The sequence below is a fragment of the Rhineura floridana genome, chromosome 9 (genome assembly GCF_030035675.1).
Source record: "Rhineura floridana isolate rRhiFlo1 chromosome 9, rRhiFlo1.hap2, whole genome shotgun sequence".
NCBI classification, from domain to species: Eukaryota; Metazoa; Chordata; class Lepidosauria; order Squamata; family Rhineuridae; genus Rhineura; species Rhineura floridana.
In genome coordinates, this window is record NC_084488.1 from 61766252 (window position 1) to 61781542 (window position 15291).

Consider the following 15291-nt stretch of genomic DNA (forward strand, 5'->3'; position numbering starts at 1 on the left):
AACGGCTGAACCACAGATGTGGGATTATCTATGGTTGTGCTGGATTCTGTTGATCTGGTATGTTACTCACAAGAGTAAGTGTGCAGTCTGAAATATGCAAGTCTCATTGAATACAGTGGTACCTACTTCCAAGGAAGCACACATTGTTTCTGTGCAGGAAATGAAACAACCACTCTTAACCTACTATGTAGCACTATTGAAATCCACTACTGAAGATCAACTATGGAAATGCAACACTGGTATTAGTAACAATATTGATTGAAAAAGGCAGCTTTCAGATCTAACAAGCAAAACTTTGTGTCAGGACCCTATGGAAGAGTTTGTTCTTAATATTAATAGGCTATTGCTTCCAACCCTGCTGCTGTCCTGTGATTAATGGAAAATCAGCAGGGATACAGACTTCGGGGAATGGACAACTACATCAGTTTCTTCATCGGTACAGTTTGTTTAATATTAATAGTAAAATTTAAAAAGAAACCCTGCCTCTTTCTATGTTAAGTTTCTGATTCTCACTTGTGCTTCTTATAAAGTTAAACATGCTTACTGAAGTGTAAATTAAGACTTGCGATTCACAGCCAGCCAAACACCACCAATGATTTAGGGGGTGATCTTTCATATGTTTAATTTAGAAGCATGTGCCTTTGAAATGTTTATGATTAAAGCAGTGAGATATTTATGATTAAAGAAATGGCTACCAGCATATATTTTCATCTTAACTAGAACAAAAGTGGTGCATGGGTATTTGCATTTGGCCATTTGTTATATATTTCGGTCAGTGATGCACGTTTTCTGGAAAATTATCCTGTGCAAATTAGCGTAAATGTTTTACATTTAACATTTTCAGTTTCTATTGAAAATATTTCTGGTGCCCTAAGAGAGTGATCTTATTTAGCATGGTTATTTTAGTTGTATTTTATTTTTAAAAATATAAAAACATTGAAACTGACAAGCTTGTCTAATACTGTATTTGCAATTAGTATCTATTCACTGTTATTAGTAAAGGTAAGAAATGGAAAACTTTCTGTGGAAAAACAAAGCACTGGAATATTCCATAGAAAAATGTCTGCGTTTCATCACCCCCTAAGGACATGCAAGCTCTTAGGTTACACAGAACAATTTCAGAAACTGGATGCTCAATAAAATCTTTGTATAGAGAAGCAAATAGATCAAGGCAGCAGTCCAAACTGACTTTGGGCTGGTTTGGGGGTGAGGGTATCCCTCCACCCAGCCCTGCTGGACTCCATTGGTGTGGAGCTCCCTGTTCCTCCTGCTGAGGTGCCGGCTGGCCAAAGTGCCAAGCCAGACCCACTGCTATCAGCTGAGGCCAATGTGATTTGCCTGCCTCCACCTTCCAGCCCAGCATGAATGGCAAGATGGTGGATGTGGGCCCACCACTCTGTCAAGCCTTGCCACAGTTTGGATTGCAGTGCAAGTGATCTGATTTTTTTATTTTGTTTGATCAGCACAAGAACACAGATTTTGTCTGCCCAGTCCTGTTGCAACATCCGTCCCCTTCCATCTTATCTACATACCAATAACGACCCTCAGAGGTGGAATTTTCTACTTCAATGTCACTTAACTTTTTAAAAAAACTACAACAAAACTAATAACAAGTTTGACACATATGAATCAGAAAATAACAAATGTATTATAAAAAAATCCGTCTGTTAAAAACACAATCAGCAGCAGTCCTCTTACATTTACTGAACGCATGAGGCGGCAGTTGAACTGCAACTAAAGGCCATGCATACTCCCATGACAATGCATCTGCTGCCCACACATCAGATCACCCATTTGGTGTTAATGCAAAAAGGGCACTGCACTCGTATAGTATTGTGTTGGGCAACTGGAAACCCTGGCTGACCAGATCCCATACAAAATGGAAGAGTCCTATATGTGTAAAGCTGTATCTTTTATGTTTTAATACAATCTATCTGTTTTATATTGCAAATGGGAGGCGAGAATTTGGACAGTTGAGAAATGAAGGAGTATTAACCAATTCAGCAGCATTTCTGCAGAGATTTTATTTTAAAAACATTCATATTTAACTAGCAGCTACTGCTATAAAAAGGGATGGATTCAGGCAAGAATAAGTGAAAAGTGAAAATAACAGGGTTTTTTAAAGTATTTTATTTTAAAATAATTCCTGTTATTTATTTTTAAACTTAAGTCTAAAAACCTGCTGGTAATTTCCCTGTAATTACATTAATTTATTAGTACACACATGATTACATTTATACAATTACAAATACAAATACAATTAACTAGGCTCACTGTTCTAATATGCCAGAATTACAGAACACACTTTTAGCTGTGTCATTAGAGGAACATATAAGAATGAGCAGAATAGCTATGTTCTGCTGGGCAATATTTGGGGAGATCCTGCCCCCACCCCCAAGGCAAAATTCCAGAGTACATTATGAAATAAGGTTCTAGAAGCCAAAATGGAGTGAATGAATGGAGAAGCATGGCAAATTCCATGGTGATAAGACTTGCTTCAGACAGGGTCGGTTCTAAAGGGCGGCCAGGTTGGGCACTGGCCCAAGGGCCCCGGAGCTACAGGAGCCCCTGAGGGGCCCTCCGCTCCCCTTCTGCGACCCACACCCCCACCCACGCCCCCCACTTACCTGTCAGCCGGCTTTTTAGCATTGCCCTTAATGAAGATGGCGGCCGCAGCTTCCCTAAGGTACTGAAGCCGCTGCCACCATCTTAGTTGATGGCAGAGATGTGCGTGCGTAGCATGCACATGTGCCATCAACAAAGATGGCGGCGGAGGGTTCATTCCCCTTAGGGAAACCATGGCCACCATCTTCATTAAGGGCAATGGTAAAGACTAGACAGGGGGGCCATGGGGGCATGGGGGAGAGTGCGCACGTGCACACACACATGTGCGCACACCCACCCACCGGGGGACCAGGGCAAGCTGATGCCCAAGGGCCCCGGCATGCCTGGAGCCGGCCCTGGATTCAGATATTCATTCTTGCTTCAGATATTCATACAGGTAGCCAAATGTAGACCCAAGTTTTGGAAATAATGCATGCATACCACTGCATGAATGGTATTAAGTGTGAGCCAGGCTTACAGCCATATCTGCACGCAATGTAACTATTTTGTATACCTCTTTAGTGACACTATTTACATGGTAATTGTTACACACATTCTCAAACCTCAGACCTAAATGACACCATGGATAGGAGCTTAACCTCCAAGAGTGAATGCTTCAACCAGTCCTAGAAGTGGGTCTTTCAATTCCACAGATCACTGGCTACTGCAGAGGTAAGGAATCTTTTCAGCCTAAGGGCCACATTCCCTTCTGGGCAACCCCTGAGGGCCACATGCCAGTGGTGGACGGTGCCAGAGGCACAATGAAAAGCTTATCTTTGTACAGCAGATGAGTTTCTACACACTCCCCTCTCTATCCTCCATTCAGACAATCAGGAGGCATTATCAGAGTTCACTTACAGATTCCAGCCACTTTGCATGAGGACAGGAGATGTGGCCTCGGGAGAGTTGAGGGCCAGCTAGAGAGGCCTGGAGGTTCCCCTCTAGGGTTGTCAGGACTCTGGTTTTCACCAGGAGACTCTGGTTTTCAGGGGCCGTCTCTGGGCGAGTCACCTTAATCTATAGTTTCTCAGCTTTCATTTAAAATAAAAATTTAAGTTTCTAGGTGGTCTGGTTCATGAGATATACACCAAAATGTCAGCCCCTCCCCCGCAAATTCTGTTAAATGAGCTCATAATTGGCTGCTCTAACCCCACCCTTTCAGGTTTGAAGCCAATAACTGAAGTCAGGGGTATGATTGACAAGGGATTTGTTGACCTCCAGGTAGTAGCAAGACCCCATTGCAAATCAAGAAAAAATGTGTTTTTTTCCTGCTTATGTGAAAATCTCATAAATTGAGTAAGTGTATAGCTTTCAGTCTTTTTTTGTCTTGTGTGCAGGAGTCAAACAGGTTTAAATTTTCCTGGGCTGTTGAAGTGGGCAGCATTTTGAAAACCTTCCCAATATGAAGCTTTAATCCAATAGTCACTTTTCTGGGAGTAAAGCTGCAATGCTAATCCCACATACCTGGAGTAAACCCCATTGAATTTAATAGGGCTTACTTTTAAGTAGACATGGTTAGAATTGTGCTGTTAATTAATTGTGTTTGTGCTGTAAATCTTTTTCTCCCCCTCCAATCTTTTTTTAAGCAATTAGGCAAGGCTTACTTAGGTATCACTGATTTTATTATGTAGGAAACTAATACTGATTTTATTTTATTTTTATTTTTTTAAAAATGCTCTGCAACGACCAACTGATTTTGACCAGCCACATTAAAAGGCAGTGGCAGGGCATTCTAGGCAAGGGGTTGCCAACCCTGCTTGGATATGGATATCTTTGCAGAGGATCCCTAGTCAAGCTTTACCAACAGCACAATCCAAACTGTATCTACTCAGAAGTAAGTCCTGTTGAGTTGTATGGGGCTTAGTCCCTTAGTGTGTTTAAAATTGCAGCCTTCGGGACATCGCTCATTAGTCCTGAGTGCTTCCATGTAACATCTCCACAACTAGACTCCTTTCTTCCTACAATGGCCTTCTGGTGACTGGCCTGGTCTGAGGGCACTTAAACCCTTCTTGGTAGAAGCAAGTAGGCTAGATTAAATGTTCCCTACCCAGGCTCCATCTTTTAGCTAAGATTTCTATCTTAATTTCCAATCAGAGAAATATTTTTATTTTAATTGTATGATCCAAGCAACTGTGGTTGATGCTTAATGTGTCATGCTTAATGACATCACTAGGGCCTGCTCGCGTGACATCACTAGGGCCGACCTCTGAAAACTCAGGGTTTGGGATGCTTCTGATCTGACAACCCTATTTCCCACCCCTGTCTGAAATCAGAGTTTCACAAAGTAACTTGATGGACTCAATTAATGGGACACAAACATTTCAATAAGCATCTTATAGCTGGGCTGTGCACTGTATGGATTGTGCAGATCAGATGTACTTTTATCACTATACCCAATTCTTATAAATTTCCAGTGCTGATAGGAGTCTTGAAGCTCTAAGCAGGTTCCATAAATTTCTCAGAAACCTCAATTTTTTATCTGTACCCCATAGTGGAAATGTGCTACAACATCTTTCCAGCACAGAAACTTTTGTCAGATTTTGCTTCTCTGCCTTATGTAAGGCCATTATGCCAAATCTAGAGGCAGGGCTCTAATTCTGGATTTCATTCTGTCTGTTGGTGGATGCTCCACTTGATTATGGTTTCAGCACTGATTGAATGTAAATGTTCGTGGAAAAAACTGGACACAGAGTGTGGCAAAAGAGACTGCATTCTGTATCCGTGCTTGGCATGTCTAAGGACCAGCAATTGTTAAGCACAACAATAAAACCATTCAGTAAATGTTTTGTAAAATATTATCTGGAGTGGCTGGTACCATCCACGTGCCATTTGTGTTCTTTATCAATTTCTCCTCAATTGAAATGTTATTACTGCCATGTTTGTTGGATGCATGCAAGCCAACAATCATAATGTGTTTGCATATATTCTTTGCATACACAGTAACAAAACTGGCAAACACATCTCAAAAGCCCCTTTGAAAACACAAATAAACTGAAATAACTGAGGGCTATTTGTACAAGGAGAGCCATGATTGTATCCCCCCCCCCATCATTTCTTTCTCCTAAAGCAACTGTGGAGAGAAGGAGACAAATAATTTGGACTGAAGCTGTGGAAGAGGACAGAACTAGGCTTTTCCTCCTCCTCTCAGACCCTATGCAGTTATCTTCCCACGTCAACAGCTGCTGGTAGCTGGGGACAGGACATCATATAGCACTCATTTAAAAATATATTTTTTATTATTACTCAGAACCCTCTTTGGGAGGGAAACTCCAAGTTTCTTCACTCCAAATCAGGCCTTGCTCCATGACTTTAGACAAAACTGCACCAGGAAGATCCAAGCAGGAATCTCCCACATGAAATCTAGTGTGGTGACTTGCCCAGCTGAATTACAGAAGTCTTCAGAGATATAGAAGGCAAACAGCATGAGTATCTATTGGCCAAGTCAAGTCAAGAACAAATCATGGCTTTGTGAGCATGCTTTCTTCCCTCCAGGAAAAACAAAGCATAAACCCAGGTTTGGACATCCAGCCAAGGGCTTCATGGCATACCAGCAGCCTAGGTGGGTGGCTGGAGCAATGCATGAGTGATCAGGCAGTGTGCAATAACATGCTACTCAAACCAAATGAGCTATATTATCCATGACGTATAGTTATGTGTGAAATGAGCTATCATCTCCTTTTCTAGATAGGCCTTCTCCCTCATCATCTACATATAATCAGGTATAAGAAAGGCTGTTGATCCTCTAAAAATGAACCTATGAGGAGAAATAAAGATCCGCATAAGAACATAACTTGCCTGTCCCAATTTCCCCATTGACACAGAGTATGTGAAAACATCTGTAACTCAGCTGGAGAAATCCATCAAACTACGTTACATAGGAGATCTGTGATTTGATCACCCCCGCATAATTTTCTTCTCCTAAATGCTGTCACTGGATGTAACCTGATTTGGATTGGGCCTGTAGGAGGGGAAGGTATAACTTTGCCAGTCTAGGGCCCTCAAGGTATTTTGGACCAAAATTTCCATCAGCCCCAACCAGCATGGCTAATGGTCAAGGATTATGGGGACTGTTGTCCAAAACATGTGGAGGGCCAAAAGTTCTCCAACCCCATCAGGAACGCGGGAAGCTGCCTTATACCAAGTCAGGACATTGATCCTTTCAACTCAGTATTATCTATACTGACTGGTTGTGGCTCTCCAGGGTTTCAGGCAGGAATCACTCTGCTCAACCTGATGAGGCCAAAGATTTTATTTATTTATTTATGTCATTTCCATACTGCTTTATATTATTTGGAAAACAAATTTAATATGGGACTGTCTGCAGGCACAGCAGATGTACTACGGAGCTACGACCCTTCCTCTAGCACCTGTTTCCAATGCTTAAACAAGGGGGGGGACGGTTTGGGCCCTTTGGGAAGTGTCATGAATGGGGGGCAGGATAAAAAACAAAACTCTGCATTCAAATTTTTCTCAGAGGTGTTCACCTAAGCAATCCTAATAGAAGATTTGGATGGCTTAGAATTTGTACAATACACAAACAGCAAGCGAAAGATAGCTAGATCTGGTAGAACAAAAATGGCTGTATTTGGTCAAGAGAAATACAGAAATTAATGTGTTATTTTAGTTGAAAAATTGCCTCAGTGCAATTTCTTTCTGTTCATATTTTCAAGGAGAACAAAGCTGACATGATGAATCAGGGGCAATTATTTATTTTCTGTGCCCCAAGTGTCAAGGACAGCACTAACTAAACTACCACCAGCATGTCAATAATTACACTGTTAATAACTGCTTCTTTTTTCATCATTACTTAATGATTCCTATGTACAGTGTTTCATGGCTGATGAGGCCCATACAGTGGTGTCCACAGCATGTCTTACACAAGAAAGCTATGTTACATGCTTCACCCTGCTGCTTTAAAAACAGCCTTTTCATCATCTTGACTTTCAAAAACATATTTTTATATATGTTCAAACTGCAACCGGGGTTTGTTAGGAACCAATGACACTGGTCATCTCGGCAGAAAAGCAAGAAGAGTTGGAAACTATAAGACAGCAAATTCTGCTTCAAAAGAACCTGCTTGCTGTACCCAGAGGCAGACATTTGCTTACCATTCAAGAATATATTATATCAGCAACATGTTCATGTTCATCCGTATTGGGCATTGTTTCATTAAGTGCTTAACCAGTTTTAAGTATCAACGGTTACCTTTTGCTTACTAATTACTTACTGCCAGGACAAAAACCAATTACTAATTTATACTTTATCTGTAGGCTAAAGCACTGTCACAAATCCATAGCCACCTAGCACTTTACAGTTTTCACAATTCATTCTTACATAGCATTTTCCGTACCCATTCCTCAATATATTCCCCGGCTACTCCTCAAGCATCTTCCATGCCTATTCCGCAATATATTCTTCCATGAAAGATATATTTACATTTGAACAATGCTGAAACAAAATACAGAAGTCCAGATGTTCTGCCACCTACAGAATGTCTTCTGTGTTGGACAAGAGGCCACCACTTCTGTGATATTTGGAGCACGCATGGAATGCAACAGATACCCAAGAGTATAAAGAAAGGCCAGCAAATTATTAGTTATTTAATTTACCATTGTATTTTTACTGCTAGGGAGGGATATATTCAGGTGAACATTTTTATACCGAGTTGGTCATCTAGCTCAGTATTGTCAACATGGTCTGGCAGCAGCTCTTAGGGTTTCAGACAGAGGTCTTTCCCATGCAAAAGGTGCCAAGTTCAAGATCTGACTAAGGCCTTTGACACTGTGAATTGAACCGCTCTCTGGATCATCCTTCTGAAAACTGGATGCCCTGATAAATTTGTAAATATTTTGCAACTCCTTCATGACAACATGACAGCAACAATTTTGGACAACAATGGCTTTCAGAGCTATCCATTCAGAGTCGGATCAGGCGTAAAATGGATGCATCATTGCTCCTACCTTATTTGCTATCTTCATTGCTATCATTCTACACCTTATTGAGGGGAAACTTCCTACTGGTGTGGAAATCATATATCAAACAGATGGAAAACTTTTTAATCTCAGTAGGCTGAAAGCAAAAAGTAAGGTAATGTCAACCTCTGTTGCAGAACTTTAATATGCCGATGATAATGTGGTCTCTGCACATTCAGAGAAAGATCTTCAAACTATCGTAAATGTCTTCACAGAAGCATATGGAAAGCTTGGGCTCTCACTTAATATTAAAAAAACCAAAGTGCTTCATCAACAGGTGCCAACTAGTCCCTCTGTAGCACCATCAATCCAGCTTAATGGTGTGACGTTGGAGAACATTGATCACTTCCCCTATCTCGGCAGCCATCTCTCTGTAAAAGCTGACATCGATGCTGAAATTCAACATCGTCTGAGCTCTGTGAGTGCCGCATTCTCCCAAATGAAGCGTAGAGTGTTCAAGGATCGGGATATTCACAGGGAGACCAAAATGCTTATTTACAAAGCCATTGTACTACCGACCTTACTGTATGCCTGTGAAACATGGACAATTTATAAACGCCACTCCCAGCTTCTTGAAAGATTCCACCAACGCTGCCTCCGGAAGATTCTGCAAATTACTTGGGAAGACAGACGGACTAACGTTAGCATTTTGGAAGAAGCAAAAACTACCAGTGTTGAAACAATGATCCTTCAGCATCAACTTCACTGGACTGGCCATGTTGTTCGAATGCCTAATCATTATCTTCCAAAGCAGCTACTTTACTCCCAACTTGAGGATGGAAAACAGAAAATTGGTGGACAGCAAAAGAGGTTTAAAGATGTTCTTAAAGCAAATCTAAAAAAATGTAATATGAACATTGACAACTGGGAAGTATTGGCCCATGAATGTCCCAAATGGAGGTCGGCTATTATCAAAGGTGCTGTGGACTTCGAAGAAGCACGAATACAGGGCGAATGGGACAAACGAGCTAAGCAGAAAGCACGTCAAACAAATCCTCATCATGACCATCTTCCATCTGGAAACCTATGTCCTCACTGTGGGAGGCTGTTAAAGACCTTATCTTGGAAGACAATCTTACTCAGCCATGAGCGATCGCCAATGAAATGAATGGAACAGACTCCTACTTGAAAACCTGGGCAGTCGCTATCAGTCAGTGTTGACAATAATGAGCTAGATAAACTAATGTTCCAATTCTGTATTTGGCAACTTCCTATGTTCCCAACTTGACTGTCCTTGGGCACTAGGTGCCTTGACTTGAGGGATATTATTTACTGTTCCACCTCAAGCAACAAAATGTCATAGGCCAGCCCTTGTCCAAATGCTAAGTCAAATGGCTCAATACATGGGACAAAATGTGAAACAAAGTGACTGAGAAGCATTTTTTGTGGGGTTATTTCATGCATTCAAATACATTTTTGAGAATCTCAGGGCACAGGTTTTGTAGCACTTTTCACTAAGCTTTATTTAAATAAGGAGTGGGCAAAATGCAGCAGTAGGTGGGTGTTCAGGTACACATGCTAGTGGGTATTGCCAGCTCAGGCAGTGGGCAGGGATGTAAGGAGGTATCATTTTCCATTCTGCCCTGTATGAGTCACATGCAGCACTGTTCCCATTTCACTACAGTTCACCTTCCACCAGAAACTGTTTATTCATCTTGCTGTCCATTGTGGTAAAATTACGTAAGTTACAGAATTATGTAACTTATATAATTGCATTATCATTGTATTATTCCTAGAGATGTGAAGGCTTGAAAAAAAAACTCCAGAAAACTTGGGGGGAAATGTTTGCCCCCCCAAAAAAATTCTGTTTTTTTCCCAGGCCTTCACATCTCTAGTTATTCCACTCCATTTATTTCAGTGCAAATTGGAAAAGTCCCTAACCAATGTATCAACAATAGTGAATACCGACTGTATTCACTGGATTGATTTCCATGCTAGACATGGAATGAATAAGCAAACATCAGCAATTTCCATTCCTGTTTCCATTTCTAGTGGCAGGTGGGGCCATTCACACACATACTCAGCCCACATCCTCCCCCCCCCCACAAATACACAATCTTCCCACGCCTCTCTCACTCATCCTTTCTACCATTGCCCAATGATCTTGGCTGGATTAGAGGTTAAAGCCTCCCACGATGCTTCTGATATTCAGAAAGATTGCTGACCCCACACTACTTAACAGCATGCGGCCAGCTATCTTTTCCCCACCACTCAGATAAGGGTTGATGGTACATCAGCTGAGAAGAGGGGAAAGGTAGAAGGAGCTCCCCAGGCTGGAAAGAAAGAGAAGCCAAGGGCTGTTCACCTGCAATTTAAGCTTTATTAGGATGAATTTGCAGCCATTACTCAAGAGCTAGAAATTTGCTTAAATGCCACACATCAGGCTTGGAACAAGTATACTAACCACAGACTGCATCTGTACATGTACAAAGTACCATTTCCCCCCTATTAAGTGATCACAGCAAGCCAATGTGCATTTCAAATTATGGACCAGATTTCCAAATTAGAGAACATTATTTCCAGACAGATAATATGAGGCATAGCTAAAGGGCAGTGCAAGTCATCATGCATTTGGAATCAGTAAATCCAGACATGAGAAAAGAAAATCCTGTTTTTTTAAACATCTCAATTTTAAGCCATTTTTCAGAACTATCCCATGCAAAAAAAATTCACTACATCCCTTTGAATTAAAAATTGCCACCATATTTCTGCGTTTGAGAATTTAATCCAACATGATTCTGGATTAGATGCTTTTCAACCGAAAACACTCACTCACACATACTCACTCTCTCACACACACACTCCCCTACCTTGATGCCCATGGCATCACATTTAACAATTTTGCAATGGACTGTTGTCCTTGAAACCATTGGTCTTTGCAGTTGGTTTATGGACTAATCATCCTGGGGGAAGTTGAAACCCATCACTTCTCATGAAATATGATCATTTTCATACACAGTGAAACAGGGTGTGGCTATTTCAGGAAAAAGGGGGGCCAGAGTATTTCCAAAGTTAAACTGCATCTAGTTTGCTGGAATGCAAAGAGATGTTTTTATATACAGCTTTCCAGGCTTCAGTAAAGCTTGAACCTAATACAGTATGTATGTATATATATATATATATATATATATATATATATATATATATATATATATATATATATATATATATATACATATATATACATATATATACATATATACATACATATATATATATATACATATATATATACATATACATATACATATATATATACATATATATATACATATATATATATATACACATACATATAAGAGGTTCAAGCTTTACTGAAGCCTGGAAATCTGGATATAAAAATATCTCTTTGCATTCCAGCAAACTAGATGCAGTATGTATATGAACAAACACACGGTATTCCAATTACACTGCAACAAAAGCAGGAAAACATTTATCCCTCTGCCTGAAAGAGCAGAACAGGCTCAATTTTGGTGATCCAGAACAGAGCGTGGACTCTTTCATTCCTCTTCCACACAATTTCTCTCCTCCATTTCTGGGCTTATAATAACCAATTTGCTATGACATAAGATTTCAGTAAACTATAGTTAGCGCTAACCAGTCCACACCATGATTTTAAGTACATTTGCAAACTACATTATGGAAGTTAGCATTAACCACAGCTGCCCAAACTATGATTATAGCAACTTGGAAAATGAAGAAGGAAATCTGGACACAAGAGCAGAGAAGGGAGCATGTGAGCCCAAAGCATATTCCCAAGTTTCCAAGCCATGATTTACACTTACAGGATCATCCAAATTGAGACATAATATAAACAGCCTTTTCGTCACTTCACACTTTCCTTCTGTAATAACCATGTGACAGAACTGCAGTAATAAAATTGCTACATAGATGAGAACTAGGGCACCATGTCTGAATCTCCAGTAAATAACACATCCTGGAAATAAACAAACAGGACATGACAACTCAGACAAATTGGAAATGGCAGGCATTTCTCATGCAATTATCTGATTTGAATATGCATAATAACAGTTGCACCACTTTCAAGTATGCAAGTTTTGTTCATAATATAATGCAATTTTGAGAGTTGTACTCTAAAATTCCACATTTCTGCAGCCTTACAATAAAACCAAGAACATATAAACAAAAATGACTTGATTAGGTATAAAATGCAAATTATAAAGAGAGAGAAACAGAGAATCCTTGTTGAGAAATGTTAAATATCCAACACTGAGAAAAGCCTGAACCTAATTAGTCAGCATTTAATGCTTCAAAGGCAATGAAAGGTCATACTCTATACATTTGAAAAGTCTTTATTAAAAAAATAAGTATTGTTCACCATTTTCTTGGCATTGTTATTTTCACTTTTATGCTGGTTAAATACCCCTGCTTTAGCTTTTCTAACCAGATCCTACACAATTTTACAACCACAGGTTTGGATTTGTTTTTTAAAATTTAACCAGGGATTCCAGATTAACACAAATTTTATTTTAAGGAATAAGTAGCTCCTTACCCTTCTCTAGACCTTGCATTTATTTTAAAAAATTGTAAAAAAAAAACCTTGAGATTTCAGATTTCACCTCACACAGCCTCTAATCACTGCAAAATAGGACTACGCTACTTCTCTAGGTACCAAACTTTCTCTCCCCCCCTTCTGTCAGCCATTCATTTGAAAGTCAGTTCAGCACTGCAAAGAAACATTCCTGTCTGACTTGGTCTTTGGCTTTCATCTTGTTGCTCTTTCAGCTAGAACACTGAAGGGAGAAAAAAAAAACGAACCAAAAAACCCACCCTACCCTTAACTGGCAACCTGAAAGCAGCAAACAAGCAAAGCCAGGAATACTTACATTTGGAATTGTTCGCGACACTTTGTGCAGTGATCCACCGATTAGTAATTACAAAGAGGAGAAAGAGCCTTTTGAACCTTCTTTCAAGCCCAGGAGCGGCAAAAAGAAGGCTGTTATCGGAAAACCACTCATTTTCTATCTGCTCTGCTCTAGATGCTGCCCGTGTGCATGCACAACACAGCTGCCAGATTTAATAACCATGTCGGGCTGCTTTCCCCATAAAGAGGAAAAGAGGTGACAGCAAAAGATGAAATAGCCAGCATGTTAATCTGCGGTTATGCCAGCACTAAGCCTTCAATGAATGCCACACTATTCACCGCTCCCTCCTTCGAACTAGACATAAACCAGTGCTATGGGTTTTTTTAATTAAATGATACGCTAACATATCTTGCAGTCATTATTTTAAAATAAAATAAATCGCTCCCTGGATTAATCGGGGTCCAAATTCACACACAGATGCGCCTCAATTCTCTCCATATTTCTTAATACAACATTAATTTAAAACAACCACGGTCCCTTTAGGAAAAAAAATCCAGAGGAGGAGTCTCTCCATCCCTTCCTCTGTATCCATATGCCTGCTTGCCGGCTCTTCCAGATAAAGGAAGTAAAATAAGAGGTTTCATTTACCAGTCAAATGGTCCCATGCAAAGTGATTCTTAAAATGCGGGACGTGAGAAGCTGAAGTGCCTGGATTCAGTTTGCTCGAGATGAGTGGCATTTCCAAATCAGGACCAACAAAGCTACCTCCATATAGGCCCAAGGTACTGTGATCAAGCGATTTACACTACAGGATTCAAGTGACTGAAACTTCCGACCCAATTTCCTTGCAACGAAAAAGGGAAGAAATAAGACCAGAGAGGATGCACCGTTGCATTTGGTACCGTGTATGTATGCTGCAGGGGTCACGTGAGACTTCTCATTCCTATTCCCTTCCCTCCAAGGCACCTGTCTCAGCAGGGAGTAGTTTCTCTGGAAACTGCAGACAGCTGCTTTTTCCCTCAGAGAAACTGTTACCATGGAAACCTTACATAATGTATATGGCCCAGATTATGAGTCTTCTCCTAAATGGATGTGACATTTACATCCTAACAGTGTTTTTTTAAACACACACAAACGCACAGAAACTGACCTCAGTTGTTTTGGCAGGCTGGCTGAAGCAATTTAAGTTCATCCTTCAAAGACTGGCTGAAATCCACATTCTCAAGATAATTTCAAAATGGCACCATTTTCTGAGTATTCATAAGGCTGCCTAATATTGTGCTCAGAATGCTGTTTAAGAGCAATATCCGCCACCCTGATTTAATTTTTGAAATAAATATTTCCCATATCCACCCCCATTCTCCCAAATGCTTTTATAAAGGAAATAAATCTCATTTTCTAGTTTAATATTCCATTGCAAAAGTATTCTTTACACACTAGGAGCTTAACACTGAAGTGACTATTTATACGGTTAATTTGCAGGATGCCTTCTGATTTACAAATTCTAAATGTTAATAACAGCTTTTCCATACTGGTGCTGTCTGCTTGTTTTAGACTACAACCCCCATCAGCCTCAGCCAGCCCAGACATGCTGTATAGGAATGCTGGGAGTTGTAGTTCAAAACATCTGAAGGATACCAGGTTTGTGAAGAACACCCCAAAAAGGACATTGTAAAGCTGGAAAAGTTTCAGAAAAGGACAATCAAAATGTTCAACTCTCCTATGAGGAAAAGTTATATATGGGGCCTTTGAGTTTGTAAAATGATATGTAAGTGGGCACATGATAGAGATATAAAATTATGCCAGGAGTAGAAAAATTGGATAGACCTTTCTGATAATACTAGAATGTGGGGCCACCCAGTGAATTTGAATGTTGGAAAATTTAGGAC

At 40.2% G+C, this 15291-nt stretch overlaps 1 protein-coding gene across 1 annotated transcript in view; it reads right to left on the reverse strand.

The window, feature by feature from the left end:
- TRIM2 (tripartite motif containing 2) overlaps positions 1 to 14286 on the reverse strand; it is a 94548-nt gene extending 80262 nt beyond the window's left edge. Inside the window, exon 1 of the mRNA XM_061584589.1 lies at positions 14051 to 14286. The gene's annotated coding sequence lies outside the window, so the exon portion shown is untranslated. The remainder of the gene's footprint in view (positions 1 to 14050) is intronic.
- Positions 14287 to 15291: the final 1005 nt, after the last annotated feature.